Genomic DNA, 17,054 nt, shown 5'->3' with positions numbered 1-17,054 from the left:
GGGGGCAAAACCCCAAATGCTCCCTGATCAGCAGAGGGCTTAGCACAGCTGCAGGGCCTTTGCTGCTTGGTTTACAAGGAAAAAGCCCCGAGAGCAGCCCCGGGCCGAGCTTATGTAAGAGCTGGCAGCGGGGCCGGCGGTGCGGAAGCCCAGCGGGGCGCAGCCGCCTTTGATTCTCCCCTGTTTGCTCAGCAGCTCTCATGCGGCGGGGGAGCAGGGCGAGGACGCGAGATTCCTGCACACTGGACTCCTCTGTTTCTCTCGGCAGGATAAACAGGACATAAAACAAAGCCCCGAGCCAGCTCTCGCCTCGCAGGCCGCGCGCTGCCAAAACCCCCGCGGGACGGCCTGTTCCCCTGGGGAGCGGCCACCCTGTCCCGGGTGCCACGGGCTGGCGTGCAGGAGGCCTGGCAGCCCACCTAGCCGGGTTCTGGGTGCTGCAGCCCCTCTGAGGGTTGTCCTGTGGCATTGAGGAGCGGGGAAATGAGGGCAAAACTCCCTGGAGGGATTCAGGTGATGAGTCCTGGCAACTTGAAGATTCTCCCAGGTGACACCAGGCTGGGCGCTGTCACCGGCCCAGCTACCCCACCAGGCAGCAGGACTGAGCTCTGTCCGACCCACCGTGGGGTGCAGCAGGGAGATAAAACTCTGTTCTTCTCTGCAATGGACTCTGTCTGGGGGTTTCCAGTGCTCTCTTAAAGCTGGGCTACTTTATTTATCATTTCCCTTGAGGAATAATTTCCAGGCTCTCTTGCCCCCATACTGATCCCTGCCAGTGACACAGGGCAATGGGGCTGACCTCAGCCCTTTCCCAACACAGGATTAGCTAAGCTGGCTCCTCAGAGACACAGCCCAAACCCATGCCAGCTCCCCTAAATCTCCAGAGATCCACGATTTCACCACTGCTCTCCTCCTCCAAGGTGAGAAGGCAAGGGGCACACACTCGCTGGCAGGGCTTGAAACCTTTCCAAACAGTTTCAAGTGGGGTTTGCTTGGGAACACAATGTCCTGTAGCCACCCTAAAGTCACTTGGTTGGGGGAAAGCATTGGCCTAGTGTGGGGATGCAGCAGAACTCCTCAGAAATTGCTGCTGAAGGAGCACAAGGGGAGGGTGGTGTGGTGCTGTACCCCTGTCCTGCCAGCCATGGTGGACAGTGAGGTCCCCTCTCCCAGGACACTGCTGGGGGGTTATCCTGAGCTGCCCCAGCCCTGCCACAAGCCTTGTGCTGCTCTGTGCACACTGCTGTGGCTGGATTCTGCTCCCAAGAGGAAGAGCTGTGCAGGGGAAAAGCTGTCTGGGCCAAAAGCTGCTTTCCTGGTGGGGATGTGGGGGCTCTGAGGTACACACACACACAAACCCACGGAAATGCAGAGCAGGAAAGGAGGTGCTGGCCTGAGGAGGAGCCTGCCTGGGTGCCTGCTTTGGCTGCTGAGCACCCCTGCAAGTGCCTGAGCTCTGCTCCTCCAAAACCCTTGAGATCTTGGTGGCAGGGAGGATGCAGATCCTGGGACTGCTGTTTCAAACCTCTTGGCCTGGGGTTTTGTGAGAGCTGGCTTTCTCCTAGGATTCCCACTCTGGGCTTAATGGATTTGAAATACTGCAAGAGCAGCCCTTTTTCTGTTTTGTTTTGTTTTTTCTTTTTTTTTTTCCCTGATGTTTGTGTCTTTCCACTTCTGTCTCTGGCCAAGGCAAGCAGTGCCAAGGCACAAGGGCCAGGCACACCCAGAGGGAGGAATGGGGAAGCAAAGCACCCTCAAGCCGCAGGACAGCAGGGACAGAACACAAACCCAGTGGTGGGAGTGAGGAGGAGGAGGGTTTGCTTACCACCCCTGGCTGAGGGATGGCTCTCCTCACAGGGATTCATGGAATCATTGAGTGGTTTGGACTAGAAAGGACCTTGAAGATCTTCTCTTCCACCCCCTGCCACGGGCAGGAACCCCTTCCACTAGACCAGGTTATTCAAAGCCCCATCCAGCCTGGCCTTGAACACTGCAAGGGATGGGGCATCCACAACAGCTTTGGGCAACCTGTGTCAGTGCTTCACCACTCTGAATGAAGAATTTCTTCCTAACATCCAATCTAAGCCTGCCCTCTGTCACTTTAAAACCACTGCCCCTTGTCCTATTGCTCAATGTCCTTGTCAAAAGTCCCTCCCTGACCTCCTTGGAAGCCCCTTTTCCATGCTGGAAGGTTCCTGGACTCGAGGCCAGTACATGGCTCCAGTTCAGCCCCCTGTCTCCTGCTCCTTCTCCGATGCTGGGTCACCTTGAGAGAGGTGAGGAGGGTCTGCACAGGGGCTTCTCACAGGATTCCCACCCCTTCCCAGCCCCAAGGATGGCTCTCCCTGCCCCTGCTTTGAGCAGGAATATGGGCTCCAGCTGCACGAGTGGAAAAGGCTCCAGCTCCCAAAAAGCAGCAGAGGATCAAAGCTTTCGAAACACTCGGGGCATTTGGCCCGGGAGGTTTTGTTCTGACTATTTATAGCACTTGGGGCCAAGCAAGTTCAGAGTTGGAGGAAAACTTTTCCAAAGCTGGGGGCCATTTGGATGAGGGAGGGAGAAAGGGAGTTCAGCCAGGCCCGTTTCCAGCAAATGTTGACTCCTTCCCTTAGGTATGTGTTGCTATCCATGACACACTAACAACAGCTCCGCACACAAGTGCCTGGCTGGCCCTGTAAAGACTGGAACAAAAATGTGAACTGGCTGGGAAGGAGAACATGAAAAAGAGAAAGTTTCCAAACAGCAAAGCTGTAGCATTTGAAAGCAAAGACTTTCCTTACCAGCTTGTTTTCATCTTCCAGTCAACATCCCTCAATTACAAATACACCGGGGCTGTTTTCCAGGGGAAAGCTGGCGATGATTTTAGGGCAGAAAGACCAAATTATGGTTTCCCGAAGCCATGCTTGGTAATGGAGAGGAAGGCCTTTTTATCTTCAAGGTGAATTTTCTGGTTTTTCTAATTTTCTAGATTTTTTTTCTCCAAAGAGCAGTTTGTTTTCCTGTGCCACCCAGCAAAGCCAGGCTTAAACTCAGAGCAAGCAAACCAACACAATATCCTTTAAATCCTGTCACCCAGACCATGAAGGCAGAGTTGGGGTGTTCCTGTCTGCCAAGTGAATTGTGCTGCTGCTGCTGCTGCTGTTTAGTCGTGAGGAGCACAACCAGGGTGCTTTAGACACACACCATGGCTTTTTGCATGCCTGGCTCTGCTCTCTTGATATGAGGCGCTCAGTACAGGTTATAAAAATATCCCTCTAATTACCAGTAGCTTCCCAGCCATGCTCAGCATCTCCCTTTCTCCTAGGAAAAGGATGCAATTAGGTTGGCAGGTAATTATAATCAGCCTAATGTGTGGATGGCCCGAGGAAGGTGGGTTTGGCAGCTGGGTGGTGGCCAGCCCAGGTGGGCTGTACTGGGAGGGAGGTTATGCTCTTTCCTGGCACGGGTGGTATGGGATTTCTCCATGCTGTAAGAGCTGAGTGCTGCAGCAGCAAACATCCCCAAAGCTTGGGTTGTTTTGGGGGAGAAATTCCATAGCTAGAATATTTCCTTTCATACCATCACAGAGTGGTTTGGGGCCTTAGAGATCACCTAGTCCAACCCTCCCTGCCACTGTAGCAGGTTCCTCAATGCCCCATCCAACCTGGCTTTGACATCTGTGACATCCCCACCAAGTCCCATCCTCTGCTGCAGAGGATGCCTGTCCTTGCTGTGTATTCTTGAACTGCACTGAAGGAGCCAAACTGTTCTCCTTCAGGGAAGGCTGCAAGATCCCCAAAGGATTTTGAAGCATGAAATGTCCTGTATGTGGTTGGAGAGCAGGATGAAGGTGGGTCTGGGCTGGCTGGCGGCCATGGCAGGGGAACTGTCAGGCAAAGGGAAGGTTCCCCCTGAACCCACCCAAATGTCAGCTTCAGGACCTGGCTTATTTCATATTTCTGTGAATGACCCAAAAAAGCAGAAGAGCAATGTTGAGCTGTGTGAACGAGGCAGAGCTGAGGGGGTATCATGGCACTGGAAATACTGGGTGTAAAAAAAAAGAGAAATGGGTGACCTGAAACACAGGACCAACAAGGATGATATGAAGAGCAGCACTATAAAACACATATTTGAGCCTGAGGAGCAACAACACACGGTAAGACATGACTTTGCACTGTATGGAGGTACCAGAGAAGGGCTTCTGGATCTGTTCTGGCTGTGTGTGGATCTCACAGAGCCAGGGAGCCACTGCCTCAATGCTGTCATGAAAAAGGAAGATGCATCCTTATATGACTCGGGTGACAAGGCCTCTCTGTTGATCTTAAGACCCTCATGGCAAGAGCTTCCAATACTTGCAGTGGAACAGCAGATACAAACCTGATCATCCTTCCCTAGGAAATGTAGAGTGGAGAGAGTACAAAGGAAATCAACTGTCCTGGTTGTGCCATGGGTACATTTGTTGTGAGGGTCAGACGTGTCCATATTTTTTTTTTCAACATGGCAGAGATGTGCTCCGAGCCCAGTTTCCACCCTTGCCCAGCAGAAGAAAATGTTCTTCCCATTTTTTTGCCTCCTAATGATGACGATGGTCATCATCCATCTCGTTTTGTACGTGTCCTTGCCATGAAAGACTCTTCTTGTGCTCAGCACTAATGTTCCCAACCCTTGACTTGGAAAGGCTACACTGGCCAGCTGGACAGTCACTGGTTCACTGAGAGGCTGTCTGCTCTGCAATTAACAGCCTAAATGCCCACCATTGTGGGTGGAAAGGAGTTTTAATTAAAATCCTTTGGTATTGGCTTTGGCCAGTCCATGGAGTGAGTGGGAAGAGAGCGGAAGGGCCAGGTCAGTGCCCTGGGTCACCCCAGGAGAGCATCCACTGAGCTGAGACTGAGCACAAGGTTAATAATTGCATGGGATTTTGATTTTTTTTTCCCTCAAGTGACCTGCCCAATGGACAATTCCAAGCTGATAGGAACGCAGACACTGCCAGCCCAAAGTTGGGATAGGTCCACAGGTTGTTGGAGCCCTAATGAGGAGCCATGAATAGAAGCTCACATCCACAAGGGAAAAACACCTCACTTCCTTCTCTAATGAGCGTGGCTCTCCAAATCCTTTTGTCTTGGGCTTTGCTTGGCTTTCAGTGTGCCAAGGGCTGCATCTTCCAAGCTGCTGCCACCTACCCCATCTTCTCTCGTGACGGCCACCAGGAAGGTGGACCTGCAAAAAAAGGTGTTTGTGGTGGTGGCACAGGTTAAGCAAAGTCCTTGGAGGGTGACACCCCCAGACTGGAAGTTTCCTTCCACGTGCTCAACAATGGCATGGTGAACTCTGGACAAACCACAAGTTATTGGTGTGTACACCCCAAAAGCAACCACAGGTGCTGCCTTTAAGGAGTGGGTGTCAGCTCCTCCCCGTGACAAAGAGCATCAATTAATGCAATCAATTAATGCAAACATCACACAGGAAGCGCCAGGAAACTGGAACCAGGATGCCTTTTCTGGTTGTTTGCATGAAGCAAATCCTGATTGCTTTCATGATCCTATTTATATTCCCTCTGCTTGGAACGGGGTGATGAACTTTCTGATTTGCACACTAATGAGCAGACAAAATTAAGAAATATAAAAAACGTAGTGGGTTTAAGAAAATTAAGAAATATTAAAAAACCTAGTGGTCTAACACCCATAACTTGTCACCTCAAGTCCAGCATGAGGGTCCTACCTACCCATGTTTCCCCTGACAAAGCACCAGGGCCCTGAAAATGCTCTCCAAAATGTTACTCCAAAATCTCTTTTTATTTTTTTTTCTAAGCTTTTTAAGCTAGTTTGGGAGGTTTTCCTCCCACCCTGCCCCATCCACCTTGAACTCCTGCACCTTTCCTTCAGACTTTTTCCAGAGGTACCCCAGACATTCCTGCAGGATGATGGAGAGAGCGCCTGGCACATCCTTCTGGCAAAGAGGTTTAATCTTCTCTTGGGCTCTGGCCTAAAGAAATCAGTTTGCTCTCACATGTTGTAAGGAAAGAGGGAAAATAAAAAAATCATTTTCTGCTGCCACTGAAGTTTCTGCCTCCTGTTTCAGGTTTAAGTTTGTGCTGTGTGGGAGCACTGAGCAATTCTGGCATTTCTCAGTTGGTGCTGATGGTGGACGAGGCCTTGTCCAGGTGAACCCAGGCTGCACATGGCCAGGACAGGGGTAGGTGCCCAGAGTGCCCCTGCCCAGCTCCCATCGTGTGGGGAGGGAGGAAGAGGGGGCAGTTTGGGTGGCAGGGGCTGCAAAATGGGGAGATCCCGAGTGGTAAAGCCCAGGGGGGGCTCCAGGGACTGCTCAGAGAGGCTCCAGGACTGGGTGAAACATCCAGCTGGGATCAGTTTTGCCCTGTGCTGGGCCAGCCACCTGGGATGAAATTAGCATTGGGGGCAAGTGGCAGGAGTTTGGTTTTTTTTACTGCCCGTAGAAAAACGCCATTTTTCCTGCCCAAGTGCAGCAGACAAAGAGGTTGGCTGTGTTTTTCCCTTTCCTTTCAATCCCCTTTCTGCACGGTAACACTTTCTACTTCCAGACCTTGTCTTTTTTTTTTTTTTCTCTTTTTTTCTTAACTTTTTCCCTATTTCCTCTCCCTTCCCCCTCCCCAGCCACCCCGGGGGGGGCACAGCCCTCGCCCCCTTCCCGGGGTCCCCAGGCTGGCAGGGCGCCGGGGAGGTGCCAAGGCGATGCCAGCGCTTCCTGCTCCCTCCCTGCCAGCACAATGGGCACATTCAGGCGGGCACCGCGGAGCCCAGCACCAACCCCGGGCCCCCCCCCTCGCCATCCCTGTCCCCCCTATCGCTGTGGCCCCAAGAGCAGCATGAGACAGAGAGCAGCTGACGCCGTGTCCCAGCGCGCCGGCGGAGGCGAGCAGGAATCCAGCATCACAAAACCAGCCCTGTGCGCGCTCCCCTCCCGGCGCAGGCGCGCCTGTGCCCCCGGCCCCCTCCCTCCATCCCCCCCAAAATCCCCAAATCTGCCCAGTAACACCAAAGCGGGCTCCCCTTCCCACCCCCCCTTCCCGGCCGATCCGGCCAATCTCCGCGGCGGGGATGCGAGGGGCAGGAGGTGCTGCAAGAACGGCGTGTTTCCCTTCTCGCCTGCTTCTTCCTCCAGAGCCCCTTGTTTTTCAACGCGGGGCCGGAGGGGAGGCGTGGGCTGGAGCTTGCAGGCAGCTCCCCTCCTTTCCCAGCAAGGCAGAATAGCCTCGAAAACACAGGGGGAGATTTCATCGCTGCTCAAGGGAGCCTTGTTCCTAATCACGGGTGTTTTGGAGGTGGGATGAGAAAAGCAGGGTTTGGTCCTCCCTGGGTCCAGCCAGATCGTTTCAAGGGGTTTGTTTTTCCCCCTCCTCTTTGTTGTTTTGGGGAGCAGGGGCTGGAGCAGTGCTGGTGTGATTCCCGAGCTCCTGGGGCACTGGGAGTGAGGGACAGGGATTGCCTGCTGCCGTCCAGAACTCCACAGGACGCTGCAGCATGAAAACACTGAACATGCTGGATTGTTTTTTAGTCCCTGTGCCTCCTCCCTGCACCAGGGCTTTTTGCAGGCCACAGAGCTGATGGTGGCTGGGAGCAGGATAATAAACCACATTTTGGTCTTACCTGGCCTGCTCCTGGGACACCTCACCTTGGCACTCCTTGAGCACAGAGGTGTCAGGGATATGCAATGCCCATCCCTGACATAAAGGATGGGTGTTTGGACCCCAGATTGGTGGTGCAGGCAGGATAACACGGCCCATGTTTGCTGCTGAGATGCAGAGCTGTGCTGAAATGCACCCAGGGAGTGGTGAAGGCTCTTCTGTGGAGATGTAGGAGCTCTGCTGTGTCCATGGCACTGATAGCAGTGAACAGGCTGCCCTGGGAAATGCAGGAGTCATCACCCCTGGGAGTATTTAAAAAACATGCAGTCATGGCACTGGACTCAATCTTAGAGCTCTTTTCCTACCTAAATTCTATGATTCTCTGCTCTTCTAATTTGCATCCTGATGAAGCCTCAGCCTGGGGTGTTGTGTCGTGGCTTAAAGCAAAGAAATGCAAATGGAAGCTTAGTAAGAATCCCAGAATCACTGGGCTGGAAGAGACCTTCAAGATCATCGAGTCCATCCCAGCCCCAACAGCTCAACTAAACCCTGGCCCCCAGTGCCACATCCAGGCTTTGTTAAACACACCCAGGGATGGTGACTGCACCACCTCCCCGGGCAGCCATTCCAGAACTTTATCACCCTTTCTGTAAAAAACTTCTTCCTAATATCCAGCCTGTATTTCCCTTGGTGCAGCTTGAGGCTGTGTGCTCTGGTTCTGTCAGTGCTGCCTGGAGACAGAGCCCAGCCCCAGCTGAGCACAGGCACCTTTCAGGAGGGGTGAGCTGAGGACTTGAAGGCAGTGGCCTTGCAGGGAAATTTCTGCCAGCAATGGCAGCAGCCAGAGGGGATTGTCCCGACATCCCAACACTTTGCAGCCACCTCTAGAGGAGTGCCACACTCCCCTGGTTTTTTGGGATGTCATGAAGGGATGATAGGACATGGATCTGCTCAGCTCTGGGGATCCTGAAGGGCTGGGGGGAGAACATCTGCCTGCTGTGAGCAAAGAGGGGTCAGGCTGAGTCCTGCAGGCCCTGCATGGGGAAAACCACAGGCACAGAGCTTGTGTGGGGCTGCAGATGTCCTGGGAACACCAGCTGAGCCATGCCAGTTGTCGAGGAGGGTGGCAGGGACAGCTGGCAGGGGCAGCGTGTCCCTGTGCGTGCTGCTGCTGCTCCAGCCCAGGGCAGGCTCAGCCCAGGGCTTCTTGCACAAAAGGTTTGTGTAGGCGAGGAGAGCCGGGCCCAGGGGCACGGAGCAGCCTGGGACATCCCGTGGCAGCTTTCCTGCAACAGCTGCCTGAGGGAAACTCCAGGAATTACAGCTCCCAGGGGTGAGGGCATTGCCAGGAGAGCGGCACCAGCTCAGCACCACGGGCTCTGCCCTGCACAGGGATGGGACAGGCAGTGCTGGTGGGACTTGTGCCAGTAAAAAGGTGATATTCCTTAAAAAGGCCTCAGGGTGTGTTTTTCCTGTCCAGGCTGGGGATACAGATGGGTTCTGCAGTAGGATGAGGGTCCTCCTGGTGCAGGACAGCTCTGTGTTCATGAGGCAACCGAGGCAGAGGCTGCCTGAGCTCAGCCTTTTAGGCCAGGAGGATGGGAAAGGGCAGCAGGGAGTGGGCAAGGGGGCAGCCAGCTTTGCACCAGGGTCATGGGAGGGAGAACACCTTCAGGAGGTGTTTGCTGAGGCATGGCCCTGGGCCCGGGGCAATTCCCATCCCTGCCTGTGATCTGAGCAGGGCAGTGGTCAGTCCAGAGCAGCAGGGGCGACCTTCCCTTCACTTTTCAAACCTCAGAGGAGACTTCCCTGGAAGAACAACTAAGTTTTCTCTGGAGCAAAGATAATCTTCCCCTCCCCCCTCAGTGCTGAATACTCTGGCATCTCACCAAATCACAAAGACAACATGAAATACACCCTCATTTCCCTGGCCTCTCTTCCCAGCCATCCCCCAGCAAAGAGAAGTGCTACAGCATCTGCGTTTCTAGCTGCAGCCTTCTTCCAGGGCCAGGTCTTTGTCGCTTCTTTTGGTGCCAAAAGCTTTGAAATCTGTTCAAGGCGTAAATCAAGGAGCGAGCAGCACAAGCAGCATTGCATGTTAAACCCTGCCTGCTGCTGGTAGTGCCCCAAAGTCCTTCCAGTTTGCTCAGGCTTTTAAGGTGCATCTCTGAGGCTACCACGATCCCATGGCATTGCTCAGCCTCCCTGTTCAGTGCACGTGGGGAATGGAGCCACTCAAATCTTTTCCCTTCCACTGCAGGCAAAAAAAGGAAAAAAAAAAAAAAACAAAAACAAAAACCCCCCAAAGCCAAACACACACAAAAAAAGAAAAAGGCTGGAATAAGGATTCTGGCTCTCCTCCACTGGAAGCTGCTGGCTATAGCCATGATGTTGAGTCTCATATATGGGCTAAACAGATTTGGGAGAAGCTGATCAGCAGAGAGTGGTCCTGCTGGAGTGTGCCAGGCCATTTCCTCCAGGAACTGGAAGCAAGATGGGATCAGAGGTATGTGTGGTATCCACTGTGCCTCCATCACACCAGCTCCTCGTCTGCCTCCCTCTTCTCTTTGAAAGTGACTCAGAAGGCAGAGAAGGGGCTGTGCCCATCTCCACCCTCTTGGCTTGCTGCAGGGACCTTCCCAGGACATTGCTCCCAGCTCCTCCTTGGCTGATGGTGTGATGCACAGGGATAACACTGGGAAGAGCTCCCACCCATTTGCAGAGGGGATGGACCCACCTTACACAGAGGAGTGTCTGGTTTGGGCAGGATGGGGAAAGCAGGATTTATTAAATTCTTTTGAAGGAGGATTTAGAGCCTGTAGGACATGCCTAGCCAGGAGGAAATTATTCAGTGTTAGGCTGAATAATTTCCAGCTTCGGTATCTCATGCTGCCCATTCCTTTGCACTTCACTGAGCTGCCCTTCCAGCCACCCTCCTCAGCTCAGAACCATTGCAGCAGGAGCTGTAAATCTCTGCCATCAGCCCCGGGATTCCCATGCCCTCCTGTTTGCTACCTTTTGCCCTGGCCACTCAGACAGGGCAGGGGATTAAAGAGAGAAATAAAATTACCAGGAGGGTGTACTTTGGGAATGATGTGCTGGACAGGGCTCAGGTGAGATCTCTGTAATGGGGCAGGACAGGTCCCAGGGGTCAGATGCCACAGCTGGGTGTCAGAATGGGAAGAGGTGTGAAGCTTGGCAAGGGGATGTGAATGCAGGCATATTTATTGCCTCTTCAGGGTTGCCTTACAGCTAAAATTTATGGTGCATCTTTTCTCTCCCAGCAGCATTTCCAGGATCCGGCTCTTGGTTCCAGGACTGCAAAGATGACTCTGGGAAATGGCATGCAGTGAGTTTCCCTTCAGCCCTGGCACTGTACTGCCTGAGCTGAGGTTTTCCTCTGCTCTGCCCTGTCCTCCCTGCTGCTCCCACCCCTCCTCCTTGTTTTCCACGCCCTGCAGAGCCAGCTGAGCAGCGTGCTGTCATATTTTCTTCCAAATGAAGCTTCCTACAGTAGTAAAAAAGAGAAAATATGGTTTGTGCCGCAAATGAGAAATGTCCATGCCCTACTGCTCCCCTTCCCTGCAGGTAGGTCTGGGAAAGCTCCTGAGTCACCCTGGTCCCCCTTTGTTCCCAGCTGTGCCCATGGGCCTGGGGGAGATAGGGGAGTGACAACCTCCAGGTGAGTCTCCAACTCCTCTGGGCTGGGTTTGAAACCTCTGTTTGCAACCCCTTTTTTGCCCTGCTGGTGTCACCTGATCACTGTTCAGATGGTGTAGAGGGAAGAAGGAGTTTCCCAGTGTGAAACTCAAGGGGTGTGTGCATGGTGCCAGGGAGGCACCAGCTGAGCATTCTGTGCAGCTCCCAGGCAGCCAACAAACCTTTGACTGGTGACATGACAGGACACGGTGGCTTCAGAGAGAGAGATCAGTCTCCAGTGACCACCAGGAGCAGCCTCTGACACCCAACATGGGAGCTGACTCCGTGCCCAAAAATCCCATGGCAAATTCCTCATGAACCTCTCTAGGAACTGGTCTGCTCTATGGCCAAACACCACCTTCAGCACTGCAAAACTGCTCATCCTCAGGGTGCTGGCACAGCAGTGAAGAGCTGCCTGAGATTCCTCCTGCCTGCTGAGCACCAAGCACTGGGCAGAGACTCCTCCTGGGGTCCCTGTGGTTCCCCATCCTGGGGTCCCCGTGGCTCCCCATCCACGCTCAGCTAATCTGCTGGATTACAGTCCTTATATTTAACTGGATTAGGTGACTGTTTCTGCAGTTACTGTTACTGTTTTGCACTGGCCGTATTTATAGGGTGCTCTGGTCATATTTATAGGGCTGCAGAATCAAGTTACAGCTTCAAGGGCTGCAGCCCTGTAGGTGACAGCAACCCTGGATAAAGTGGAGGAGCATCACCCATCACTGCCAACACTTCCAGGGTGGCACGACAAACAGAAAACACCTCCCCGGTGGAGTGTACTGAAATCTGCTTTGGGGGAACAGCCCTAAACTCTGAAAGGGGGCAGTTCACACAGCCCCTTGGGGTCCCTGTCCCCCTCCATCCCAGCCTGGCTCGTTGGGAAGCTGCCAGCCCTGGAGCTGCCGTTATGGCAGTAAACACCTTCCTGCGGCTGGTCAAAGTCCAGTGCCACCTCCTGCGTGCCAGAACCACCCTGCTGACCCCGCAGGGAAGCCTCTCTGCTCCTGGAGTCAACAAGGCAACTCCTCTGCTCATCCTGGTCCGTGTCCTGGCTGTTGGTGTGGAGATTAAAGCCCACAATGGTGCTGATTCAGCCCCAGCTAAATGTTTGCTTTCACTCTGCACAGGCCCTGCTGGTCAGGACACCCTCATGTCCACCTTTCCTGAGTGCAGAGTTGGTCCCTGAGGGCACACACGCTCCTAGCTGGATTTAAGGGTGATGAATACTGAAGCACATTAAGCAAACAAGCCCCCTCCAGCAGGATCTCTTTGGCTGCAGCCAATCTCAACCACGCTGCACGTTCTGAGGAGCTAAAATTAGCTGTGTTCCCATGCAGAGGCTGTGCTTGGAGCATCACAGCTTTAGGAACTGCTGCTGCTGCTGCTGCTGCAGCTGCTGCTGCTGGATTGGGTGCTGCTGCTGGATTGGGTGTGAGTGCATGGGGCTGGGCAGCCCTTGTCCCCAAAATGAATTTTTTTCAAAAGCCACCTGCCTAAAGGCAAGGGTGTGTGAAATGAATAACCTTTGTGCCACGGTTGAGATAAAAACGCTGCTCACACGGGCTTGTGGAGCATCTCATGGCCCACTGCAGCCCTAGGACGCATGAAAAAACTTGCAAAGCTCCCAGTGACTCAGTCTCCACCATACTGCCCCAAATCCACGATCCCAGCAGAGGAAACTCCACATCTTTCCTTTGTATCTTCGTGTCTAGCTGCTTGCAGATGGGATGAGGAAATTCACTTCCATTGCTCAGGCATCCTGCACAAAGCCCAGCAGGGACCATCCCTGGGGACAGGGAGTCCCACATAAGCTCTTTCTGAGTAATGAGGAACTCCAGCACAAGCACTAAAAATAAGGAAGCGTCAGGCAGCAGATAAATCAGCTGCAGGGGCCCCCAGCCTGACGGAGCCTGATTTGTGGCCTGACCTCAGCCACGCTCGCTGGACTCCTCAGGCCCTGGCTCTCCTGGCTGCAAAACCAAGGAGAATAAAAAGCAGGATGTCAAGGCTGGGTTAGCTTTCCCTTCTGCAGATAAATCACTTGGAGATGAGGAAATTGGCTGTGCTCGTTTGCCAACAACTCGCTCGGGGCGTGCCAGGCCTGTGCCAGGCAGGTTGCAGGGCTGAGGTGGGAGGATGAGCAAACACCCTTTGCTGTCCTTGGCCTCGTGGGGAGGGTGTGGAGAGTTATCCCTGATGCCTCAGGTTTTGGATTTTATGTGTTTCAGATTCTGTGCTGCTTTAGTGTGTGGGTCTGGCCTTCATATGAGGGGATGGTGAGCTCTCTGCACAGAGCAGGGAGACAAAACAATTCCTTCTCCAGCTGGGGACCAAGGACAAATGATCCAAATCTCAGCCCAAGAGCACAAACAATGTGGAATGAAGAGAGAAAAACAAGCAGGATGGGACAGCATGGGCTAAAGCTGGAATTGGACAATTAGCTCCAATATGCAAATGGAGTAGAACTTAAAAAAGGGAGAGACCCCGTGACCAGTTGTGCATTTTTTGTGACCATTTTGGGCCCATCTTGGGTGTAGCCCTGGCTGGGCTCTTGTGCTGCCCAAGGTGGATCTAATTAATACCTCCTAATAAATCCCTGCTTTATTCTTTAGCTCTGTCTGGTCTCTGCTCTAGGTCAGCCTGCACAAGGCATCATGCCCAGCAGCACAGTGGCACCCAGACACAGGGAACAGCCACGGGCAGAGGGGAGAGTGGAAGGACCCTCCCTGTTCTGCCCTGCAATATTTGGGTCACACCAACACTCTCCATCACTGCACATCTACCAGGAAAGTTGCATAAATCACCAAAAAAAAAATGCAAGGTCTTCCTTCAAGCATTTCCCCATCACTAGTTCAAGTGTTGGTGTTTTTTTCCATTCCATGCAAGAAATCTACTTTTTGATCCCTCACATCCCACGCTATGTTTTGTGGGAACAGAGTTGGTGTCCAACAACCTTGCCAATATTCCCAGGCTGGTTGGGGTGTAGTATAAAGGCACGTACAGCTTGATTTGTCTTCTCCAGTCAGGAAGGGTGATATGTTTCAGCTGGGGTATTGTGGAAAATTTAGGACTCTTGTACAACTATTATGGTTAAGTAGAAGCTGTTCATTGTTGACATTACACACATATTTATAGATTCTACGAATTACTGTGTACACACTTTTTGATTTGTGCCTTTGTTTTGTTCACTCATTTTCTGCTTGTATTTCTCAGTATATGTGATTGGTTATAGTTTGGGTGTCTCACAGTCCTCTGTTATCTACTTCTTGCAATCTTGGTATTTGGTTTCTCAGCTTCTTCTTTCCTAATTTAGCACAATTTATGTTCTAATAGCCTTGATGAATTCTTGGGGGTTTGATAACAAACTTAGAGGCAGGCTGGCTGGTGCACACTATGTCTTAACTCTTGCAAATGCATTGCAACACTGGGGAAGTAAATCAGCCAGAGAAGAAGGCTGAGCTCATGGATATTGAATCATAGCAAGTGCCTGTATTTTTGACAGTAAAGAACCTGCCTAGAGGCACCTTTGGCACCTGCAAGGCTTGATTTGGGCTGCCTCACTTATTAACTGCTTCATGGGCAAAGCTCAAGGAGACAGGGAGTAGGAATTGCACCTTTCCCACCCTGTTTTCCAGCAGCAGGAGCAGTTGGCTGCAGCTCGTGTTCCCATCTATTCTGGAGCTGAGCTGTGAAAACAAACGGAGGCTGATTACGCCCCGCTCTGAGGAATGGTGAGGATGTGTGGAGCAGCAGAAAAACTTGCTCACTTGGTGTTTTCCTGAGTGCCTGCCAGAGCTGCATCTGCTCCTCGGCCGACGCAGCGCGGGATCGCTGCCTGGCTGCTGGAGGAGAAGAATTTGAGTAATTTCTGTCACGTGGAGGAATAGGGAGCAGAGACCCACCCTGATGGCCTTTGGGAGCTCAAGACTGATGCTGGTTTTCATGGGCTGCCACATCAATGTAGGGATTTTTTTTTTCTTTTTAGGGCAGTGTTTTCCAAAATGGTTATTATTTCAGGGCTCTGGGCTTGTGTGTCTTTTAGAAACCTCAAATCCTTTATTGAGCAGATCCTAAAATCCTACTCCTGGTGCCCCACTGTGGGAGTATAACTCAAATCCCCCTCTTCTATCTCATTTAAGTGCCCTGAGTCTCCTTTTTTCCTGCTTTTTTACATGGAGATATGTGTATAGATCAAGCCTCCTCCCAAATGGACTGTTCTGAGTACTGGGCCACATAAAAGGCAGAAATATCCAATAAAATCAGATGTGGTGAAACCAAATAAAGTAAAAAAAGCTACAGGCAGAAAAGCTCTGCAGAGCTGCAGCAAGAGCTGCTGAGAGGTTTTCTCCAGTCCCACCTCCCCAGCCTCAGCAAATCCTTTTGCTTGTGCTCTGCCTTGGGACTGGGAGGGAGGGAAGAGCAAGAACAGATGTGACTCCTTGCACAAGAAGGAGGCACCTGGGTTCATGGTGAGGAGACCCTCAGGACCTTCCAGACCCTGGGCTGGGAGAGCCTTCTGCTGCCCCTTCCCTCTCCTCTCTTCCCATCTCTCAGCATCACCTCTTCAGAGAGCTGGGACCAGTTTAAACCCATTTATTTGAAGGCAAGGAGGGAGGAAGGTGCAGAAATACAATTACTGGCTCAGTGATTTATCTCCTGCAAGGTCCCCTGGGTGCAGCCTGTCTGCTAGAACAAAAATCACAATTTGTCTGGCCCTGTAATTCTATAAACTGCTCCAGGTCCAGGGATGAAGCAGAGCCATTCCCAAGGGATGCCTCAGACAGCTGCTCCCTCTGGGATGAGCAGTGCTCAGCACCCCAAAATGGGTCCTTTCTTTATCCCCAGGCAAAAGGAAGGGGCTGGGGAATCAACTGTGATCCCAGTGGCATTGCTCAGGCTCTCTGCTCAGCCTCTCCTCCCTGGGGACATGCTGGGTGTGTTTGGAGGCTGGCAGGGATGGGGGTCTCTGAGCTGAGCTGGGTCTTTATGTCAGGTGTTTTAAATTTCACTAAAAATTGTTATATATATATATTTTTAATTTTTTTTTTAAATGGCATTTAATTAGGAGGATCCCAAGGCCTGCTGTGCTCTGGTTTGGGAAGGGGCTGGGGGATCAACTGTGATCCCAGTGGCATTGCTCAGGCTCTCTGCTCAGCCTCCAATCCCTGGGTGTGTTTGGAGGCTGGGAGGGATGTGAGTCTCTGAGCTGGGTCTTTATGTCAGGTGTTTTAAATTGCACTAAAAACTATGATATATATTTTAAAAATAGCATTTAATTAGGAGGATTCCAAGGCCTGCTGTGCTCCAGTTCAGCCAGGGGTAGGGAATGGAGCTGGGAGCATAACAGGGATATAACCAGCAGTAAAACATAATCCTGGGATGCCAGACTGCAATTAGCACCAGGGGTATGTCCATGTCACCCTGTGCTCCCTGTCTGCAAGGTTTGGGATAAAACTGGGGGCTGGATTGTGCCTCCACCCCATGCCCCGATCCCTGGGTTTGGGCTAAAGCAGGATTAGAGGTTAAGGCTCGGAGGGAAGTGGCTTTGCCATTTGGGAAAGGGGCTGCTGGGGCTGTGGGATGTGGGATTTTGTTGTGGTTTAGGGCAATTTGGGCAGAAAAACCTCTAAAGGGGTTTCCTCTAGGCTGCAACACGTCGGCATCACAGTCCCTCAGGGAAAACAACACCTGGATGACTCCAAGCAGCACTGGTGTGGATGTGAGCAGGGCAGAGCTGCTGGCAGCAGCAGCAGCAGGAGGAGAGATGCTC

General features: G+C 52.4%; 1 long non-coding RNA gene across 2 annotated transcripts; it reads left to right on the top strand.

Moving 5' to 3' along the window:
• Positions 1–485: 485 nt before the first annotated feature.
• LOC135304803 (uncharacterized) lies at positions 486–12,675 on the top strand. Of its 2 annotated transcripts, XR_010366038.1 has the most exons (4): positions 486–920; positions 6,061–6,174; positions 10,003–10,091; positions 10,873–12,675. It is a non-coding gene; the product is annotated as an uncharacterized LOC135304803 (long non-coding RNA). The 2 variants fall into 2 exon arrangements; XR_010366039.1 differs by lacking the exon at positions 10,003–10,091.
• The last annotated feature ends 4,379 nt before the right edge of the window (positions 12,676–17,054 follow it).

Source organism: Passer domesticus, chromosome 7 (assembly GCF_036417665.1).
Source record: "Passer domesticus isolate bPasDom1 chromosome 7, bPasDom1.hap1, whole genome shotgun sequence".
NCBI lineage: Eukaryota > Metazoa > Chordata > Aves > Passeriformes > Passeridae > Passer > Passer domesticus.
Note: the sequence above shows the minus strand (reverse complement) of the source record. Positions and strands in the feature narration are given on the sequence as shown.